The 21998-nt window shown below is 45.3% G+C and overlaps 1 long non-coding RNA gene across 1 annotated transcript; it reads left to right on the top strand.

The window, feature by feature from the left end:
- Positions 1-238: 238 nt before the first annotated feature.
- On the top strand, positions 239-19351 carry LOC145349440 (uncharacterized). The gene is made up of 3 exons (XR_013888077.1): positions 239-431; positions 14233-14292; positions 19288-19351. It is a non-coding gene; the product is annotated as an uncharacterized LOC145349440 (long non-coding RNA).
- Positions 19352-21998: the final 2647 nt, after the last annotated feature.

Genomic DNA, 21998 nt, shown 5'->3' with positions numbered 1-21998 from the left:
TGTCAGCTCCAGGAGGGAGGGGGTGCGGTCTTGCCCGCGGGTTCAGCAACCAGTCCGAAGCAGGACATTCCATGTTTCACTTCGTATCTGTCAAACCCTTAACTGGGCGTCGCCTCGGCAAACTTTAAAGTTGGAGGGGGGAGGTTTGGTGTAGGAGGGAGGTTTACAATTGGAGGAGGGAGCTGTCAGTCAGCTGGATTGACAGGACACTGGCTGTGTCAGTAGGGTGGGGAAAATAGACTTGCTGAAATTAACTACACACTTCCTCGCCAGCCGCCTGGCTGAAAGTTAACGAAAGGAAGTTTTAAGTTTGGCCAGAGGCATTTCTGCGGAAAAAAATAAGTTGCACTTTTATTTTTGTTGTTGCAAAATGTTGCTTTTGAGAAAGTTGGTCTTTGTCTGCCTGACCTTTGGTTTGGTGCGAGCGCTCGGTAAGGAACTTTTGATCTCCCCACCGTCTGATGTATGTTACTTTATAAAAGTTGTTTGCCCAGTCTTCTCGCGATTTCAGTGCCGGGGAATAGAAAGTTTCATTCTTTTATGACTTCCCCAAATTTGTTATGTTGCCAGAAAGGAACATCTGTTCAAATTAAAGAGAGAGGGAGCGAGGATCCTGGAATCGGACAGTTGTCAACAACTGTAACGTTAATGTCTCAGCTTTGGGCAGACTGTCTCTGTTAATTGGCTCTTTCTGCCAGAACCGTCGCGACGGGCCGAATGGTCTCCTTCTCTGCAGCAAGCTTCCAAGGTCCTGTAGGGCGCTTAATGCACCACCGAAACCAATTCAGATTGAATCTAATTCATGGTCCCCACAAGAGACACAAACAAGATCCAAGCTGATAAGAATTGCACCTGCTCTGGGCTTGATCTATAGAACCTGTACAGTGCAGAAGGAGGCCACTCGGCCCATTGAATCTGCATTGACTCTCTGACCGGGCATCTTGCCCCATGTATTTACTCCGCTAATCCCCCTAATCTACATATTTTGGGACCTTAAGGAGCAATTGAGCAAATCTACCTAACTCCCACACCTTTGGAGTGTGGGAGGAAATCGGAGCACCTGGAGGAAATCCATGCAGACATGGGGAGACACTAGATCTTAGCCAAAAGTTGGAGAGGGAAGAGTGTTAACGTTCCAGGTGACAGAATCCTGTAGTGCGAAAGGAGGCCCATGGAGTCGGCACCAACCACAATCTCACCCAGGCCCTATGCCCATAACCCCATGTATTTACCCTCGCTAGGGTAACAATTTAGCAAGGCCAATCCATCTAACCCACACATCTTTTTAAAAAGTTTACTTATTTGTCACAAGTAGGCTGACATTGCAGTGAAATCACTGAAAATCTCCACCTTTGGACTTTGGGAGGAGACCAGAGCACCCGGAAGAAACCTACACAGACACATAGGGAGCATGCAAACTCTGTACAGGGAGTGACGCAAGCCAAGATTCGAACCTGACACTGTGAGGCAGCAGTGCTGACCACTGTGCTACCATGCTACCCAGGTCAATCACCTCTTGCCAACAATGGCAGCAGTTAAAGATGTGACAGGTGGGGAGGGGAACAAAGAACAAGAGGGAAGACCTCTGATAGCTGGAAGGCAGGAGAAGTGACACGTTAAAAGGTATTGTGGTGATAAATACAGAAAGGGCTTAAAAAAGACTCCAGAGAGAAAAATAGTTAATGTTTGGATTCCAACATAACTTCTTCAGAACTGGATTAAAATTAGAAGGTGCTTGAAAAACTCTCAACAGAGAGGAGAAGGAAAGGAGAGACTGCAGAATATAGAGTGCAGAATATAGGTCATAGCTTGGGAGCAAAGAAAGATCAACTTAATATGAGGTAGGTCAGTTCAAAAGTCTGATGGCATCGGGGAAGAAGCTGTCTTTGAGTTGGTTGGTACGTGTTCTCAGACTTTTGTATCTTTTTCCTGACGGAAGAAGGTGGAAGAGAAAATGTCCGAGGTGCGTTGGGTCCTTGTTTATGCTAGTTGCTTTTCCAAGACAATGGAGAGTGTAGACGGAATCAGTGGATGGGAGGCTGGTTTGTGTGATGGAAAGGGCTACGTTCACATCCTTTGTAGTTTCTTGTGGTCTTGGTCAGAGCAGGAGCCGTACCAAGATATGATACATCCAGAAAGAATGATTTCTATACTGCATCTATAAAAATTGATGAGTCGTAGTGGACATGCTGAATTCCCTTAGCTTCCTAAGAAAGTAGAGGTGTAAGTAGGCTTTCCTAACTATAGCATCAGCATGGAGGGACCCGGACAGATTGTTGGTGATTTGAACACTGAGAAACTTGAAGCCCTCGACCATTTCCACTTCATCACTGTTGATGTAGCTAGGGGCATGTACTCCACTACGTTTCCTGAAGTTGATGACTATCTCCTTGTTTTCCTGACATTTATTTCAGCCTCCCAGCACCTGGAGTATTTTATTTTCATTAAAGGGATGGTGATATAAGGGGAAAGAAGGAACCAAAGTTGGGTCTGGAGGAAGAGCAGAATGTCTGCTGTCTGAGGAAATGGGAACAGTGGATGGATGTGGAAATTACTGAACTCGATGTTGGATCTGGAAGGTTGTAACGCAGTCACTGCTGTTGGAAGGAAGTGAATGACAGAGGGTTGATGGGTTGGAGGAGATCATTTAAACTGTAATATCTGGCAAGGTCATGGGTAGATTTGAAAGCATGGATGAGAAGTGTGGGAAAGGGTTCGGCTGAATCAAACCACCAGTGGACCTCGAGAAGGGGGCAGATCAATCTGGATCAGGAGAAATCATAGCAACATTAAAAAGGATTTTTTGGTCATTTTCTTTGAATACTTTCCCCTGCCATTGGAGTGGTGGGGGGTGGGGGTGGAGGCTGGTTAGCTGACAGTCAAACATAATCCAATTATTTTCTTTATTCTTTCATGGGATGTGGGCATCTCTGGCAAGAGCAGCATTTGTTGCCCATCCCTAATTTTCCCTTGAACTGAGTGGCTTGCTAGGCCATTCCCGAGGGCATTTAAGAGTCAACTACACAGCAGTATACACGTTTACACTTGTGGTCACATGTAGGCCCGATCAGGTAAGGACGGCAGATTTCTTTCCCTGAAGGACATTAGTGAACCAGTTGGGCTTTTATGACAATCGACAATGGTTTCACAGTCATCATTAGAATTTTAATTTCAGATTTTTATTGAATTCAAATTTCAACATTTGCAGTGGTGGGATTCGAACCCAGGTCCACAATTGCTATGGGTCTCTGGATTACTAAGTCCAGTGAACCTAATCATAGAATCCCTACAGTGCGAAAGAGGGTCATTTGGTCCATCGAGCCTGCACCGACAATAATCTCACTCAGCCCCTATCCCCGCAATCGCACACATTTACTCTGCTAACTGACACTTAGGGGCAATTTAGATGGCCAATCCACCGAACCTGCATATCTTTGAATTATGGGAGGAAACCGGAGCACCCGGAGGAAACCCATGCAGACATGGAGTGAACGTGACAGTCACCGAGGCTGGAATTGAACCCGGGTCCCTGGGGCTGTGAGGCAGCAATGCTGACCACTGTGCCATCATGTCAGCCACTCCGCCATCTTCTCCCCGGTGAGACAGGATTGGGTAATGAGTCTTTTTGCTGTCCAGTTGGCGTAGGGAGTCTGTGCATCACAAGGATGGGATGTGTTGGCTGACTCAAGGCTGAATGTGTTGGGGCAAAATGTGTAATGAAACCTCCAGGAATAAATGTAATCGCAGTTGGCAACCCTAGATGAGGGTGAGGACACAGAGTGAACTGTTTTGGAAGAGTCGAAGCTTGTGGAGAGTTGCCAATAGGGAGAGTATTTGAGGTCAAACTTTGAAATAGCAAAAGGTGGCAGGAGGGAGAGGTAAAGGAAGAACAGCGCCTGTACTTCTTCCAAAGCCCCCAGAAGGTTTAATGACCAGTGGAAGTGCTTATGAAGTGTAGCTGTTGTTGGAATATAAGCAAGCATAAATAAGTATTACAATAAGCAATGTTCACAATAATTACTTCTTGAGGCTGGTTTCATTTTTTAAAAGCACCTGGGGCAGGATTTTGGAGATGTTTTGGGTTTGGAATCAGAGGGTGGAGGGGTCTGGCAAGGAACTTCCCAGTACTAGCCGTTGTGCTGTTGCCCTGCCGCTGTCCTGAGCCCCGACCATTTCCTTGGCAGTAGGACCATCCCTGTGGGCTAGAATTGTCCAGTTGACCAGTGGCTACCTTCCTTCGCTGCCTCTCCAACCCTCCCCCCACTTCCATGGCATTAGTAGCTAGGAAGCTGCCTCCTGCCAGCACACCAGAAAGAGGGCCAGCGCCGCAGGACCACTTTCAGACCATGATTCCTAGTTGGCCAAAGCTGCAGCTGCAGGCCTGCCCTCCCCGCCCACTCCCACCACAAGGTTGGCCATTTGCAAAAAGCTCTGAGAAGATGCTTCAAGACATTGGCACCAACCATCTCTTTCCCACCTCTATTAAAGGGCTTCCTATTGGGACCCCCACCTTCCAAAGTCTACTTTCCATCCTTCAGTGACAGTGAGCCTATCCTCTCTCCACTCATTGGCCTGCAAAACTGATGTCAGCTGACCATTGTTGACAGACCCCAAACACCAGGCTTCCAATCCAAATGGAAAGTCCTGTCCTTGGTTTTGGATAGTATTTTATACGCTGTTGTGAGGGCGTCACCAATTGATGGCAGTGTCTTTTCATTTTAACTTGACTCTCAAATACTTGATGTGCATCTTTGTGTCAGGAAGGATCCTTTTTTTCAATTGGACATTTTTTTTTAGATAAAATGCTACCTCTTTTAACCACTGTTGATTTGGTTGTCTCTCACTGTTCTGTCAAGGTTTGCAACCACAAAAGAAACTCATGCAAACATTGAGCTGGAGTCAATTCTTTTTTTTTCATTCTTTTTCAGCCTATGACTCAGTTTGACAGTTCCGCACCCATCTTGCTTTCAACTTTGACCTAATTTTTTTGTGCGGCTCAGAGAGCTCAATGTGGTTAAGTGCTTCAGTTGAGGTAATTTCTTTTTTGCAGTACGCTACTGGGCCATCCCAACCGCACTGGCGAATGTAGACTTACCAGCCTACGTAGGGTGGCTTAGTTGGTTGCCTCTGAGCTCCCGAAGGTCGTGGTCTCAATTTCCCCCTACAGTTTTATTGGTCGTAAGGATCAAATGTCAGTTCAAACCCAAGATGGGGTGGAATGCCTTGCTGAGTCAGCTTGGATCTTGTTTGTCTCCCTTCTGGGGGGCCTTGAGTTGGATTCAATTGGAATTTGAATTTGGTTTCGGGAGCAAGCAAGGAATGGGGTGGATTTGTATTCGTTCGATGTGGGTTTGTCATATCAGCCTGCATAATCTTTCCAACACTCTGCACCATTTTCTGAGGGGGCAATGTTTGATTTGACTTATTACTGTCACATTATTGATATACAGTGAAAAACGTTGTTTCTTGCATGCAGTACAGACAAAGCATACCGTTCATGGAGATGGAAAGGAGAAAAGTGCAGAATGTAGTGTTACAGTCATAGCAAAGGTGTAGAGAAAGATCAACTTAATGCAAGGTAGGTCTGTTCAAAAGTCTGAGAGCAGCAGGGAAGAAGCTGTTCTTGAGTCAGTTGGTATGTGACCTCAGACTTTTGTATCTTTTTCCTAATGGAAGAAGGTGGAACAGAGAATGTCTGGGGTGCTGGCTGCTTTTCCGAGGCAGCCGGAAGTGTAGACAGAGTCAATGGATGGGAGGCTGGTTAGTTCGTGAGAGTCATAGGGGACTTGCCAAATTTCCCTAGTATTCTGAGGAAGTAAAGGTGTTGGTGGGCTTTCTTAACTATAGTGGGGGAGCCCAACACTGCAATGACGTTACTGTGAAATTCCCCTAGTCGCCACACTCCGGCAGCTGCTCGGGTCGATGCACCTAACCAGCGCGTCTTTTGGACTGTTTGAGGAAACCGGAGCACCTGGAGGAAACCCACGCAGACACGGGGGAAATGTGCAGACTCTGCGCAGACACGGGGGAAATGTGCAGACTCTGCACAGACCCAAGCCAGGAACCGAACCCGGGTCCTTGGCGCTGTGAGGCAGCAGTGCTAGTTGAGGGATAGGAGATAACTCTGACTCAGAGGCTCCGAACATAACCACTAAGTCCCGGCTTCCGTTGCATTTGGTGTTTGCTGTAATTATGTTGAGTAGGCCTGTCTCTTTAAGGCTGTTGCCAAGGGTTCTTGATCCAAATCGAGACATGGTGAGACTAAATGTTGCACTATTTGCTCATTGCAGCTTCTGTAGATTTGCAGATGACTGGAAGTCCCCAGCTCCTGTCCCGAGGGATAGGTTATCAAGGTCAGAGAGAAGACAGCAGGAACTGTCTCTCTGTTTTAAGTGTTTTTGATGTGACTTCTTGACGCAAATAGCATGATCATCACCAGCTACGGAATGATTTTTAAAAGCATAATTTTATTCTTTCCAGCTGCACAGAGATATAAATATGTATGAAATTATGAGACCTAATGCTTCAAAGCTGCAATCAAATGCTTTTTAACTGCAAAGTATTCCACAGTGTTATTAAAACACATTGCTTGGAACTCTGACCAGACAGCCAGGAAAAAAAAATTTAATAAGGTGCTCCATGAAAGGACAGGGTAAAGGTAAAGTCACCATAGTCTCAGATGGCCATAGGCTGCTCTTGTCATTTGAGGGGGAGAGCTGACTGGTGGTGATTTAACCGGAGGGTCACCACATCTCAGGCGAGGGGCAGGACTGTAATGACTTCAATCAGGCCATTGAGACTGATGTATTGGAGTATGAACTCTCTGGTAAAGGAGTCAATGTGATGGGCTAATCAGAATCTTTTCCTTGTATTTAACTGGGTGTGTCAGTTCCTCTGGCACTCCCGAAAGTACACTGCTGATAGCACTCTGTGCACTGTTGTTAGAATAGTAAATAAAAGGATTTTGGTGAAGGGATTTCTGCCTCTGAAGACTTGTTACATGGGCCTTTATGAATAACCTCAGCTGGCACGGGACTTAAACCCGCGCTGTTGGTGTTGCTCTGCATCAGTTTATTTATTAGTGTCACAAGTAGGCTTACGTTAACACTGCAGTGAAGTTACTGTGAACATCCACCAACCAGCTGTCCAGCCAACTGAGCTAGAGTGACCCCGGAAGGACAGTACACCCACCAGTTCCACCCTATCCACAGAACATATTGCCCTATTGTTCTTTTGCTGGTCACTTGACATCTGTTTTTTTCTGGTCACCAGCGTTTCTGCTATTGGAACCAGTTCCTATTAATTTGCACAATATTTACATAAACCCTGCAGCTACGTGAACAGCTCAGAGACTGAGAATTCTGTAGCAAATGATTCACCTCCTGACTCCTCGTAGCCTGTCCACCAGCTACAAGACCCACAGCAGCATGGAATGTTCTCTGAGTGAAACTCCAAAAACACTCAAGAATTCCTACAGTGCAGAAGGAGGCCATTTGGCCCATTGAGTCTGCACAATACCACACAGGCCCTATGCCCTGCTAACCCCTCTGACACTAAGGGGCAATTTAGCAGGCCAATCAACCTAACCCACACATCTTTGGAGCTTGACACTTGTGTGCAACTAAGCAATCTGCTTGATTGGCACCCCATCCATCACCTTAACCACTCCCTGCCTCAAACATCGGTGCGGAGGCTGCAGTGTGTGCCAGCTGCCAGATGCATTTCAACAATTCACCGAGGCATCTGAGTCAGCACCTTATAAACCTGAGCCCTTACCACCTAGTGGAAGAAGGACAGCGAGGGGATGGGAACAGCACCAACTTCATGCGTTCCTCCTCCAAATCTCACACCACTCTGATTTGAGTCAATTTCTTCATCGTCAATGTGTCAAATTCCTGGAGTTCTCTGGTAGCATTGTGGGCATTCCTACCTTTCACAGGGTGTAGTGGTTCAAGAAGATTGTTCATCACTACCTTCTCAAAGATAACGAGAGGTGGACAATCAGTGTTTGGCCCAGATCTTCCGTTCTGCAGAAGCTCAATTCCCACAGGCACCCTGGAAGATGAGTTGAAGATTGAAGTCCCCATGTGAGGATTGCCTGGGAAGCTTCAACTTGTGTTGGGCAATTACCCTGCGTCTGGAACCCTCTGCAACTCCAATTTAAATTTGGAGACTTTGGGTGGTTAAGACTTAGTTAGCAAGAAAAGTTAGGAGGATTAGTTACCCAGAGTTAGAAGTGGTTCACGATTACTGTACCCACCCCCGATCCACCCTAATGCCTCCCTCTTCCCTCACATGCTTACCTTCTCCGCTAATTTCTCAAAATGGCATTTAAACTTCCCATGGGGGAAGCGATGGCCTAATAGTGTTATCGCTAGACTATTCATCCAGGAACTCCAACTAATGTGCTGGGGTCCTGGGTTCGAATCCCGCTAGGGCAGATGGTGGAATTTGAATTCAGTAAAAAATATCTGGAATTTGGGAACAGGATGCAGTGGAATGTAACAAATTACCTGAAACTGAGCAGGAATTATTAACTGAGTTGTTTAACATAAGGAGGAAAGTAAATAGGGAGTGCATCAAAGGTAAGGGAATCTTAAAATTTAACCTAGCGTAGCTAAAAGCAAAGGTTTTTTTGAATATGGAATCCATTGGTTCATAATTATACAAGTGCTAAACAAACTGGGGTGTTTAAAAAGGAGATGGGGAGTGTGGGTACATGGATAAGGTGCAATAAATCTGATTTAACCTACCTCTGACATCCGTCCTATAATTACCACCCCTCAATTTATAGCTTTAAATTAAGGGGTGGTAATTATAGGACGGATGTCAGAGGTAGGTTCTTTACTCAGAGGGTAGTAAGGGCGTGGAATGCCCTGCCTGCAGCAGTTGTGGACTCGCCAACTTTAAGGGCGTTCAAATGGTCAGTGGATAGGCATATGGATAACATTGGAATAGTTTAGGTTAGAGGGTCATTAGATTGGTTCCACTGGTCGGCGCAACATCGAGGGCCGTAGGGCCTGTACTGCGCTGTAATGTTCTATGTTCTATTTCGAGCTTGCATGTTAGGCAGAATGAGTTGAACTGTCTACTCCTGGTGTTGCATGCCAATGTGTTCTGTTGTAAATGCGGTGAATTGCCAGCTCTCTGCAAACGAGTGTTGGTTTTGTGAAAGGAAGGTCTGCAAAATGAAAGGAAGTGGAATCAGAACTGAGGCACTGACATTACCTCTGCTGCAGTCACACATTCTACTTGCTGTCACACACAGACAGTTGACTGACAACATTGCAGACAATGCTACGCTCGCGTCAGGTGTTCTGCACGGTCACCGGAACACACCCAGGCTGTTTCACTCTATTCATGCTTTCTGTGGGTGGCACAGTGGTTAGCACTGCTGCCTAACAGCGCCAGGGACCTGGGTTCGGTTCCCAGCTTGGGCCACTGTGTGGAGTCTGCATGTTCTCCCCATGTCTGCATGGGTTTCCTCCAGGTGCTCCAGTTTCCTCCCACACTCCAAAGATGTGCAGTTTAGATGAATTGGCCATGCTAAATTGTCCCTTTAGTGTGCAAAGATCTGTAAGTTAGGGGGATTAACTATTGTAAATATGTGTGGGGTTGCAGGGATAAGGTGGGCAAGAGGGACTGGGTAAGATACTCTGTCAGAGATTCAGTGCAGACACGATGGGCTGAATGACATTTTCTGCGCTGTCGGGATTCTGTGTTGAAATTGCATGATATGGTTTCTTTGCCATTCAGTGATGTGCACTCAGTAGGTGCATATGTCGAGTTTGATATTGAGCTATTGATGCCATGATTAAGGTGTTTGTAGATGGTTAGGTCACTGTTCTTATGTATGTTCACTGACAGGCACAAGTGGGCAGAATAGTGATAGATTGAATTCAATCCCGAGAAGTGTGGGGTAAAATATTTGGGGAGAATAAGCAAGGTAATAAATTGATAGGGTACTGAGAAGTGTAGGGGACCTTGAATTGCACGTATTAACTGAGGCATAGAATGTAAGAGCAGGAAGTCCATGCTAGAATGGTACAAAACACTAATTAAACCATAAGTAGGATGCTGCTTGCAGCACTGGCCATCATATTACAGGAAGAAGATGATCACAGTAGGGAGATTACAGAGGAGACTTACACAGGCTGCAGAACTTGAGCTGTGAGGAAGGATTGGATAGTCTCAGGTTTTTACTGAGAGTGGGTACAAGGAGGACCAGTAATCGCACCCCCCCACCCCGCCCAGAGGACTGGGTGAAAAGAGGACCCAGAGGCAGTCGCAGCGCGGAGAAGTGTCATCCAAGTGTTTCAACCATTTCAAGTACTTATCTAAATGTTGTTTAAAGGTTGCGAGGTTTCAGGCCTCCGCTGCCTTCCCAGGCAGTGCATTCCAGACTCCCACCACCCTCTAAGTGAAAAAAAGAAATTCTCGAATCTCCTGCCCGTTACCATAAAGCATACTTGCCTTCATTAGCCGGGGCATTGAGTTTTAAAATTGGCAAGTCATATTGCAGCCTCATAGAACCTTAGTTAGGCCGCACTTGGAATATAGTGTTCAATTCTGGTCGCCACACTACCAGAAGGGCGTGGAGGCTTTGGAGAGGGTACAGAAAAGATTGACCAGGATGTTGCCTGGTGTGGAGGGCATTAGCTATGAGGAGAGGTTGGAGAAACTTGGTTTGTTCTCACTGGAACAACGGAGGTTCAGGGGTGACCTGATAGAAGTCTACAAGATTATGAGAGGCATGGACAGAGTGGATAGTCAGAAGCTTTATCCCAGGGTGGAAGAGTCAGTTACTAGGGGGTACAGGTTTAAGGTGCGAGGGACAAGATTTAAAGAAAATGTACAAGGCAGATTTTGCACGTGGAGGTTGGATGGATGCCTGGAACTCATTGCCAGGGGAGGTAGTGGAATTGGACATGGTAGTGACTTCTAAGGGGCATCTTGACAAATTTATGAATAGGATGGGAATAGAGTGATATGGTCCCCGGAAGGGAAGGGGGTTTTAGATGAGTCAGGCAGCAAGGTCAGTGCAGGCTTGGAGATCGAAGGGTCTGTTCCTGTGCTGTAATTTTCTTTGTTTCCCTCAACAGCTGCTTTCCATCCCCCCTGTCCGTACCCCTCATGATTTTGTATATCCTGCCGTGTGTGAGAGTTTCCCCCATACATCGGGTGGAGGCCGTAGTGAGACTCGAGACCTCAGCTGCGCTGACTTTGAATTGTCAATGTGTGTACTAGGGTCTAAAATGCTGCCTGTGTTTTAAATGTGCTTAGTTAGCACATTAACACCCACACTTAACCCACTCAGAGGCTGCTGCGGCTCCCATTGTAAACCTGACAACTTGAGTCAATTGAAATGTCGAAGGTTAAAAGAAGATCTCCGTTTTAGATAGCACATTCCCCAGTGATTGGATACTTTAAAGGAGTTTACAGCCTACGAAGTACTCTTTAAAGTGCGATGGTCTGGGGGAACAAATTGTGATGTGGAGATGCCAGCGTTGGACTGGGGTAAACACAGTAAGAAGTCTCACAACACCAGGTTAAAGTCCAACAGGTTTATTTGGTAGTAAACGCCACTAGCTTTCGGAACGCTGTTCCTTCATCAAGTAACAAATTGTAGTCAACGGTTGTCAGGTAAAATGGTGGCTGGACTACGGGCAGCCTTCAATGAAGAGATAGTTCAGACATGGTCAAGATATAACCCCTCGAAAGGCAAAGGTAGGGCAAACAAATCTAGAGCTCCCTGGAGGACAAAGAGAGATAAACAGTAAGAATAAGTAAGAAACAGTAAGAAACAGTAAGACTCTTCCCGCTCAGAAAAGACAGTAGGACTAGGGGGCACAGCCTCAAGATAAAGGGGAGGTGGTTTAGAACGGAGTTGAGGAGGAACTTCTTCACTCAAAGGGTGGTGAATCTCTGGAATTCTCTGCCCGTTGAAGTGGTGGAGGCTGCCTCGCTAAATATTTTTAAGAAGCGGGTTGATGGGTTCTTGATAAGAGAGGGGATTAAGGGTTATGGGGAGAGGGCGGGAAAGTGGAACTGAGCCACGACAGATCAGCCATGATCTTATTGAATGGCAGGGCAGGCTCGAAGGGCTAGTTGGCCTACTCCTGCTCCTATTTCTTATGTTCTTACGTTCTCATAAAAAGAAATGATTTGCGTATGTTCGGTAGAAAACACACTGCAGAAGGAGGCTGTTCTGGCCCATTGCGTCTGCATCCCATCTCCGACAGGGCAGGCAAGCCAGGCCCTCTTCCCATAAGCCCACCACATATTAACCCCGCTAATCCCCCAAATCCACACACCCTGGGAAACTAAGGAGCAATTTAGCATGGCCAATCCAGCTAATCTGCATACCTTTGGACTATGGGAGGAGTAGGGTTGATCAGGGACCCGAAAGTGGATTTGCACATGGGGACGTAGCTGAGATGCTGGAAGTGGGAGCAGCAGTGGAAGTTGATATGTAGGAGTGTGGGGCAATTGTAAAAGCGTGTTGGAGTTCTCAGGGTCTCTGCCAGGTCAGAATCTTCCTTCAGAGGTTGGAGGATTTCGAGACCTGCAAGTAAATTTTGAAGAGCAGTGTTAGTGATTTTTAGGCAGTGGGAGTTGATATTTAGGATTGTGGGGCGATTGTAGGAGTGGGGGGACTACTTGGGGCCTGCAGGAGGTCACAGCTGAGATGACACATAGCAGATGTTAAGTAAGTACTTCTCATTTGTCATTACCATGGAGGAAGATGCTACCCAAACCTTGGTAAAAGGGAAGTTAATCCAGACACTGGAAAGGTTTAAAATTGAAAAGGAGGAGATACTGGATAGGTTATTTAAAGTTGATAAGGCACATGGACCAGATAAGATGTATCCTATGGGATTGGAGTGTGAAACTTGTAGAGGCACTGGCCATCATTTCTCAATCTCCCTTTGACCCCAGAATGGTGCCAGAGTTCTGGAGAATTGCAAACGTTACACCCTTGTTCAGAAGAGATAAAGTCAACAACTCCAGGCCAGTCAGTTTAACTTTGGTGGTGTGGAAAATCTCTAGAAACAATAATTCTGGCCAAAATTAACAGTCACATGGACAACTGCAGGTTAACTAAGGCATGGGTTACTTAGGAGAAAATCATTTTTAATTAAGTTTTTATGAAGAGATGACAGAGAGGTATTTGATGCAGTGCCACAGGACAAGACTTGTGAACAAACCTATAGCTTTAGAATGAAAGGGACAGCAGGAACAAGGATATGGATTGTCAGGAAACAAAAAGTGGTGGTTAATGGATTTTTTTTTTGGGCTGGGAGAAAGTTTGCAGTGGAGTTCCCCAGGGGTCAGTATTAAGCCTTGTGGTAGTGTACCCATTTAAGGGACAAGCTCTCACATGGTCATGTGACCCAATCAGACCTGAGCGCATGAACCCTGGAGCAGAGCATGGATTTTCCATGCAGTTGGGAGTTGTAGAGTACGGTAGACTTTATACCACTCCCTGGGCTTAGTTACTTACCTTAATAAACTATTGCTTCAAAAGTACTCATTTAACATCTGCTATGCATCACCTCAGCTGTGACCTCCTGCAGGCCCCAAGCAGCCCCCCCACTCCTACAATCGCCCCACATTCCTGAACACTGCGAGGGAAACACTAATACTGCCCTTAGAAATCTTCCAATCTCTGAAGGAAGATTAATTAATTTACACGGTGGTGACTGTCTTTGTAAGATACTACAGGTCCCTTGCTTTGCCTGATATGTATCCATGAGCTAACCCTTGGAGTACAGGCACAATTTCAAAGATTGCAGATGGTGCAGGACTTAGAAACATTGTGAACTGTGAGGAGGACAGTTAAAACTTCAAAAGGATAAGCCGGTGGAACGGGTGGATGGATGGCAGATGAAGTTCAAGATGTGGAGATGTCGGCGTTGGACTGGAGTAAACACAGTAAGATTTATTTGATAGTACACTCACTATCAAATAAGCTCCAACTCTCACAGGTTGGACTTAAACCTGGCGTTATCAGACCTCTTACGATGAAGTTCAATGCAGGGAAATGTGAACAGATTCATTTTGGACGGAAGAACATGGTGACACAATATAAAATACTGGGCACAACTCTACAGCAGAGGGATCTGGGTGTTTAGATGCATAGGTCACCGATGAGGATATTTTATTTACAGTAAAGACACTATATAAAAATTGTTGTTTTAAGTTGAAGTGACTATAAATTTTATCTTTCAGAACATGGGGACGGATTCGATTTGAGTGATGCTTTGCAAGATGATTCTGCTGAACCCCGAGGTATGTAACGACAGTCATTTTGTAGACCTCTATCAGATTGTCCCTCAGCCTCTGTTTTTCCAGTGAAAACAATCCAAATCTCCAGGTAGAGGGTTGATTGTGAGGTTGATTGAGAGATGCGTACCTCCCAGGTTGTGCCTGAAAGTTTAAATAAGTTTTATTTTTGTCTGATTTGCAATGAATCTCCTGGGGATATTTTATTAAAGGCACTATATAAGAGCACATTGTTGTTGTAAATTGAAGTGATTAAATGTTATCTATCGGAGAATGGGAATGCATTTGATCTGAGTGATGCTCTGAAAGATGATCCTGCTGAGCCTTTGTAATGACAGGCTGTGATTGAATGAGCCTTGGTAGACTTTGGAGTTGCCTCCTTGTCCTTATCCCGAGGGTGAAAGGCAGTGGCAAAGTGTGGGTCACAGAGAGAAATAAAACCCCAGAAGACAACTCAACATGAAGCATCAAGGGACAGAGTCAAGGACCTGCACTGATGATCACAAATGGAGAGACTGACAGGTGGTGATATTGGGAAAGGAACACTGTAGATTTTCTCTTTAATATATAGATTATCTTAGTCTATGTTAATCCTTAATTATCTGACTTCAGAGTAATCCAATACAATCAATTAAATATTTAGGTTTGAACAAAACATGACCAGGCAGCAAAACGGATGGTCTCGGGGCAAATTTAAAAAGAGAGTTTATTTTAAAAAAGGAAAATTTAAACTTAACAACACAAGATGGGGTTATAGCTTCAAATTAATAATTGAAGAGTAAGGTTGTCCTCCTCTTCCTCCATTCAGTAAGAAGTCTCTCAACACCAGGTTAAAGTCCAACAGGGTTATTTGGAATCGTGAGCTTTCGGAGGACTGCTCCTTCACTCAGGTGAAGTCCAACCCCAGTCTAACACCGGCATCGCCACATCATGTTCCTCTATTGACAGTAATTCCTCCAAGTTCTGCCTCAGAAGCATCCAGTGCACTACTAGCCAGCAAAGACGTCCGTCATTTAAAGTCTGTACTTTTTAATTTTAATCACTTAAATTATCAATACTTCATCTCAGACCATGGGGAGCGTATATCGGGCTTCCCCAGAGCGCATTTCCCGTGGTGGGAGTCGGTGCTCGTTTGCCAGCGGAGGAATCTTCTGGTCCCGCTGATGTCAATGGAATTTGCTATTGCCTACTCCCTATACCGCTGGCAAACCCGCGGCAGGGCTGTGCCGTTGGTGCGACCAGAAGATCCTGCCGGTGTGAACAGCGGAGAATTCTGGCCCATCTCTGTGAAATTTCATAGTTGGTTAGTTTGGTTTGTTTAATTGGAGTTTGACTACCTACATGCATCATGTTTTGATAGGACAATGGACAGGATTCTCTGGCCATTCACACTGGCAGGATTCTCCTGTCCCACTGCAATGAATGGAGATTTTGTCGAGCACCGAATTCTCCGCCCTGGCTCGCAGCGCTGAACATCAGAGAATTCTAGCCAATGTTTCTTCTTGTAATCTGACTTCGCACAATTGTCTATTGTCCATTCGGTCATGGGTTTCGCTGAACAGCCCATCTGATCGAAGCTCAAGCAATGCAGTCACATCAAAATAGTGTTTGAACTTCTGAAGTCTTAACTCCAGCTTTAAGATAGCAATTTGATTTAATTACTATTTCTTCGATTATAATTGTGGTATACCACTTGGTCATCAGCTTTTCCTGGCTGGTTCCGAATTATATAATGAATGTTAATTGATACATGTGAGCGGTTGTAAAGTCCAGAACACAAAATGGCATCTTACCTCAGTGTTACCACAAAATGGCATCTTGACCTTGTTAAGCTCACAAGAAATTAAGCTAAACATGTCTTGAATTGCACTAAAATCTATTGAAATGACTTCAATCAGGCCATTGAGGTTGACCTATTAGAATATGAACTCCCTGATTAAGGAGTCAATTGATGGAGTCTTTTCATTGTATTTAACCGGGGGTGTCAGTTCCTCTGGCGCTCCCGAAGGTAGACAGTTGACTGATAGCACTCTGTGCACTGTTGTTGGAATTGTAAATAAAAGGATTTTGGTGAAGGGATTTCTGCCTCTGAAGACTTATGACATTCTGATACCTAGGCTTCCTTGCAATGTGCTTTATCACATCAGAGCAATACCTCACACCCCACTCCTTTGGAGATCCTGCCATTCAATAAAATCGCAACCTATCATCATGTTGCTGTCATTCATTGGATCAGACGAGGAAAGCCCTTACTTGAGAGGTCTGTGCATTTCAAATTGGCTAATATCACCAGTGGCGCTTTGGTGTCATTCTGACATGTCATAGCCACGGCATGTTGTGTGCAACCATTGGCATGTGTTGTGCTTATGAGCAAGTTTGGCTGTAGGCCATTTTACAGCTTGTGGCACAGCTCTTTCACGGTCTCCCTGCTGAATCAGGCCCTTGTTTCTCTGAATAGACACAGGTTTATTTATCTCGGTAAGTAAATGTGCGGCTGTGGGATACTCATCTGCGGCTGCACAGCTCCTACGCTGTTGCGTGACTTGCTTTTGCGTAAAAAGATTCTGAGGGGTATAGACAGGGTGAGTAGGGAGCAGCTGTTCCCCTTGGTTGAGGGGTCAGTCCTGAGAGGGGGCAGAATTTAGGGTGAGGAGCAGGAGATTCAGAGGGGATTTGAGAAAAACTTTCTCACCCGGAGGAATCTGGATTGCACTGCCTGGGAAGGGAAACCTTACAACCTTTAAAGAATATTTGGATGACCACTTCAAGTATCTTTAAAAAAAATTATTAGTCACAAGTAAGGCTTACATTAACACTGCAGTGAAGTTACTGTGAAATTCCTCTGGTTGCCACACTCTGGCGCCTGTTCTGGTCAGTGCAGCCGCAGACAGAGGAAATCCATGCAGATACGGGGAGAATGTACAGACTCCACACAGAGAGTGACCCAAATCAGGAATCAAACCCGGGTCCCTGACGCTGTGAGGCAGCAGTGTTGACCACTATGCCACCATGCTGTCCCTATTATTTCATATCATCTATTGTACCATAGCATTTAAGGATGTGGGATAGGTGCTGGGAAATGGGATTAGCCTGCCTTTGGTTGTAGTTATTGCTGGTGCAGAGTCGATGGGCCGAAGGGCCTTTTCTATTCCATATGACTCTCTGGCATGTCCCACCAGCTTCCTCCTTCCTTCCTCCAAAAAAAGCCTGGGATTCTCACAGGAAACAAATTCTGGCATTATGACAACTAGAGTTGGTGGGGGGCGGGCTGGTGGGGGGTTGCTGGGGTGGGGGGGGTGGCTGGTTGCTGGGGGGGGGCGGGGGGGCTGGTGGTGGGCGGTGGTTCCTGCAAGGTGTACTGTGTGTGGGGGTGAGGGGGGAAGAAGTGGGTGAGGGGGGAAGAAGTGGAGGAGGTGATGGGGACAGGAAGAAAACAACTGCATGGCACTGGCCACGAGAAGTCCAGAGTGGCAGCAGCAACATATTAATCAATAACAGTTGTTGAAAAATGCATCAAAATATTTTTCAAAGGATTTGCTCCCATAACTCCAAATAGATTTTATATCATCCCCAGTAGCCCCGGATGGTGATTGTATAAGGTTAGGCAGACAATTCAGCAATAAAAATAACAAACATTAGAGAAATAGTGTTGATGTCAAAATAACAACGTTAGGACAGTATAAACACATTGAGCCGAAACTCTCGGTAGAAGTCATTTCCTGCATCCATTCATGCCCAACAGATGGGAAATGTGGATCACGTTCTAAGGAGGCACGGCGGCACAGTGGTTAGCACTACTGCCTCACATTGCTAGGGGTCTGGCCTCGGGTCACTGTCTGTGTGGAGTCTGCATATTCTCCCCCGTGCCTGCGAGGGTTTCCTCTGTGTACTCCAGTTTCCTCCCACAGTCCAAAGATTCACGGGCCAGGTTGATTGGCCATGCTAAATTGCCCCTCAGAATCCAGGGGATTAGCCAGGTAACCTGTGGGGATACAGACTGGGTGGGATTGTTTTTGGTGCAGACCTGATGGACCGAATGGCCTCCTTCTGCACTGTAGGGGTACTATGAGGGGTACTTGTTGGTTGAATGAGTTCCAGTGGCTGGCTGCTGATGCTAACTTTTCAAAATATTTTACCATGGGATGTGGGCATTTATTGCCCATCCCTAATTGCCCTTGAGAAGGTGGTTGTGAGCTGCTTTCTTGAATCATTGCAGCCCATGTGGTGTAGCTACACCCACAGTGCTGTTAGAGAGGGAGTCCTGGGACTTTGACCCAGTGACAGTGAAGGAATGACGATATATTTCCAAGTCAGGCTGTTGTGTGGCTTGGAGGGGAACTCACAGCTGGTAGGGTTGCATCCTTGTCCTCCCAGGTGGTAGAGGTTTGGGTGGTGCTGCCTCAGGAGCATTGATGCGTTGCTGCAGTGCATCTTTGTAGACGATACCCACTGATGCCACTGTGTGTGAGTGGTGAAAGCCATCAGGGCAAAAGCTCAACCCTGTCCAGTGGAACCGCATCACTTCGGGAACGTCAGAATCCTGGTGTAGGAAGTAGCGCTGGATCCCCATGGTGACCAGCTGTAATATCATCCCATTGGAGTACCCACTGCTGATTTATTGATTTTATATTGCTGCTGCCGCTCTGCGTATTTGGAACAATTGGCACATGGGTCATTTCTCTCTGCGCCAATCCCCTGCCCACTAGTAGATATGGTAGTGGTGGATGGGGTAACCTGACTGGCTTATGGTTTGGCCATCAGGTTCTTGCGGATGAATGCATGAAACCGAGGGGAAGCCTGCTTCACAGGTTCAAACACCACTCTCACCCCACCGAAAAATCCCACCCGAGCTCAACGGATCTTTGCATAGTTTAACCCTTGCCTACTACAATTCCCATAGCGGTTGGAACGGGATAATTCTCCCATTGTCTAACGTTACCATTGTGCTACTGGGTAATGAAGCCAGTACGTTACATAAACTGTAACCACTCTATTTTACAGATGACATTAATGGGTTTGATCTCAGTGATGCTCTCGGAGAAGATTCTCCTAAACCTCGCAGTAAGTATTGATGAGGACTGTTTTTATAGAAAGATTTGGTTGGAAGTGGGCGGTGGCTAATATTCAGATTTTTGAAGTGGTTTTGTGTTCAGACATATCAAACACGATTTGTACAATAACTGAATTTTGAAGCACTGTGACTTTTATGGAAAAATATTTCCTAAAGTGATGAGGAGGCAACTGAAATGTTTGACAGCGATTTTATTCAGAAATGTTCATGTGTGCTGACTCTGTTATAGAGTCATTAAGGTTTACAGCACGGAGACAGGCCCTTCGGCCCAACTTGTCCATACCGCACTTTTATTTCAAACCCCGAAGCTAATCCCAATTGCTTGCATTTGGCCCATATCCCTGTATATCCATTTTACCCATGTAACTGGCTAAATGCTTTCTAAAAGACAAAATTGTACCTGCCTCTACTACTACCTCTGGGAACTTGTTCCAGACCCTCACCACCCTCTGAAAAAATTGCCCCTCTGGGCACTCTTATATCTCTCCCCTCTCACCTTAAAACTGTGCCCTCTAGTTTTAGACTCGCCTAGCTTTGGGAAAAGATATTGACTATCTAGCTGATGTGTGCCCCTCCATTATTTTATATTTTTGAAGTTTTACCTTTAGGTTTAATCTGATTTGATTTATTATTGTCACGTGTATTAGTATACAATGAAATGTATTGTTTGTTGTCCCTGATACAAACAAAGCATACTGTTGATTGAGAAGGATAGGAGAGAGTGCAGAATACAGTGTTACAGTCATAGCTAGGGTGTAGAGAAATCAACTTAATGCAAGGTAGGTCCATTCAAAAGTCTGATGGCAGCAGGGAAGAAGCTATTCTTGAGTCAGTTGGTACATGACCTCAGAATTTAGTATCTTTTTCCCGACGGAAGAAGTGGAAGAGAGAATGCATTCTTTCTGGTTGTATCTCAGCTTGGTATGGCTCCTGCTTTGTCCAAGACAGCAAGAAACTACAAAGGGTCGTGAATGTAGCCCAATACGTCATACAAACCAGCCTCCCATCCGTTAACTGTGTCTACACTCCCACTGCCTTGGCAAAACAGCCAGCATTAAGGACCTCGTGCACCCCGGACATTCACTCTTCCACCTTCATCCATCGGAAAAAAAATACAAAAGTCTGAGGTCACGTACCAACTGATTCAAGAGCAGTTCTTCCTTGCTGCTGTCAAACTTTTGAATGGGCTTACCCTGCATTTAGTTGATCTGTCTGTGTACCCTAGCTATGATTGTAACGCTACATTCTCTTGTTTCCTTCTCTATGAACAGTATGCTTTGTCTGTATAGTGTGCAAGAAACAATACTTTTCAATGTATACCAATACATGTGACAATAATAAATCAAATCAAACCCAAGATCATGGCTGATCTGATTGTGGCCTCGACTCCACTTTCTCACCTCCACCACTCAGTGTTTGACTCCCATGTTAATCAAGAATCTACCAACCCTACCTTAAAAGCATTCACTAACTCTGCCTCCACCTCTCTGGCTTATAGACTCCCAAAGAAACAGGAGCCTAGAAGAGAAAAACAGGTCCCTGCATCTCCATTTTAAACGGGAGTTACAGTAACTGTAACCACTCTATTTTCCAGATGACAATGACGACTTTGATCTCAGTGACGCTCTCAGAGAAGATTCTCCTAAACCCCACAGTAAGTATCGATGAGGACTGTTTTTTAAGAAAGATTTGGTTGCAAGTAGGCAGTGGCTAATTCTCAGATTTTTGAGGTGGTTTTATGTTCAAACATATCAAACATGATTTGTACAATGCGTGAATTTTGAAGCACTGTGACTTTTATGGAAAAGTGTTTCCTAAAGTGATGAGGAGGCAACTGAAATGTTTGACAGAGATTTATTCTGAAATGTTCATATGTGCTTACTCTGTTATTGTCAGTGAGGTTTACAGCATGGAAACAGGCTCTTTGGCCCAACTTGTCCATGCCACCCTTTTTATATTAAACCCCGAAGCTAATCCCAATTGCCTGAATTTGGCCCATATCCCTCTATATCCATCTTACCCATGTAACTGGCTAAATGCTTTCTAAAAGACAAAATTGTACCTGCCTCTACTACTACCCTGGGAACTTATTCCAGGCGTTCACCACCCTCTGAAAAAATTCCCCTTCTGGACACTCTTTTATATCTCTCCCCTCTCACCTTAAACCTATGCCCTCTAGTTTTAGACTCGCCTAGCTTTGGGAAAAGATATTGACTATCTAGCTGATCTGTGCCCCTCATTATTTTATATTTTTGAACTTTTACCTTTAGTTTTAATTTGATTTGAGTTATTATTGTCAGATGTATTAGTATACAATGAAAAGTATTGTTTCTTGCCCTTGATGCAGACAAAGCATACTGTTGATTGAGAAGGATAGGAGAGAGTGCAGAATACAGTGTTACAGTCATAGCTAGGGTGTAGAGAAAGATCAACTTAATGTAAGGTAGGTCCATTCAAAAGTTTGATGACAGCAGGGAAGAAGCTGTTCTTAGGTCGTCTGGTACATTAACTCAGACTTTTGTGTCTTTTTCCCGATGGAAGAGAGAATGGCCTGGGTACGTGGGGTTCTTAATTATGCTGGCTGCTTTGCCGAGGCAGAGGGAAGTGTAGACAGAGTCAATGGATGGGAGGCTGGTTTGCA

Source organism: Carcharhinus amblyrhynchos, chromosome 10 (assembly GCF_965287045.1).
Source record: "Carcharhinus amblyrhynchos chromosome 10, sCarAmb.v2.hapA, whole genome shotgun sequence".
Classification (NCBI taxonomy): Eukaryota; Metazoa; Chordata; class Chondrichthyes; order Carcharhiniformes; family Carcharhinidae; genus Carcharhinus; species Carcharhinus amblyrhynchos.
This window is presented reverse-complemented; position numbering and strand designations above follow the sequence as displayed.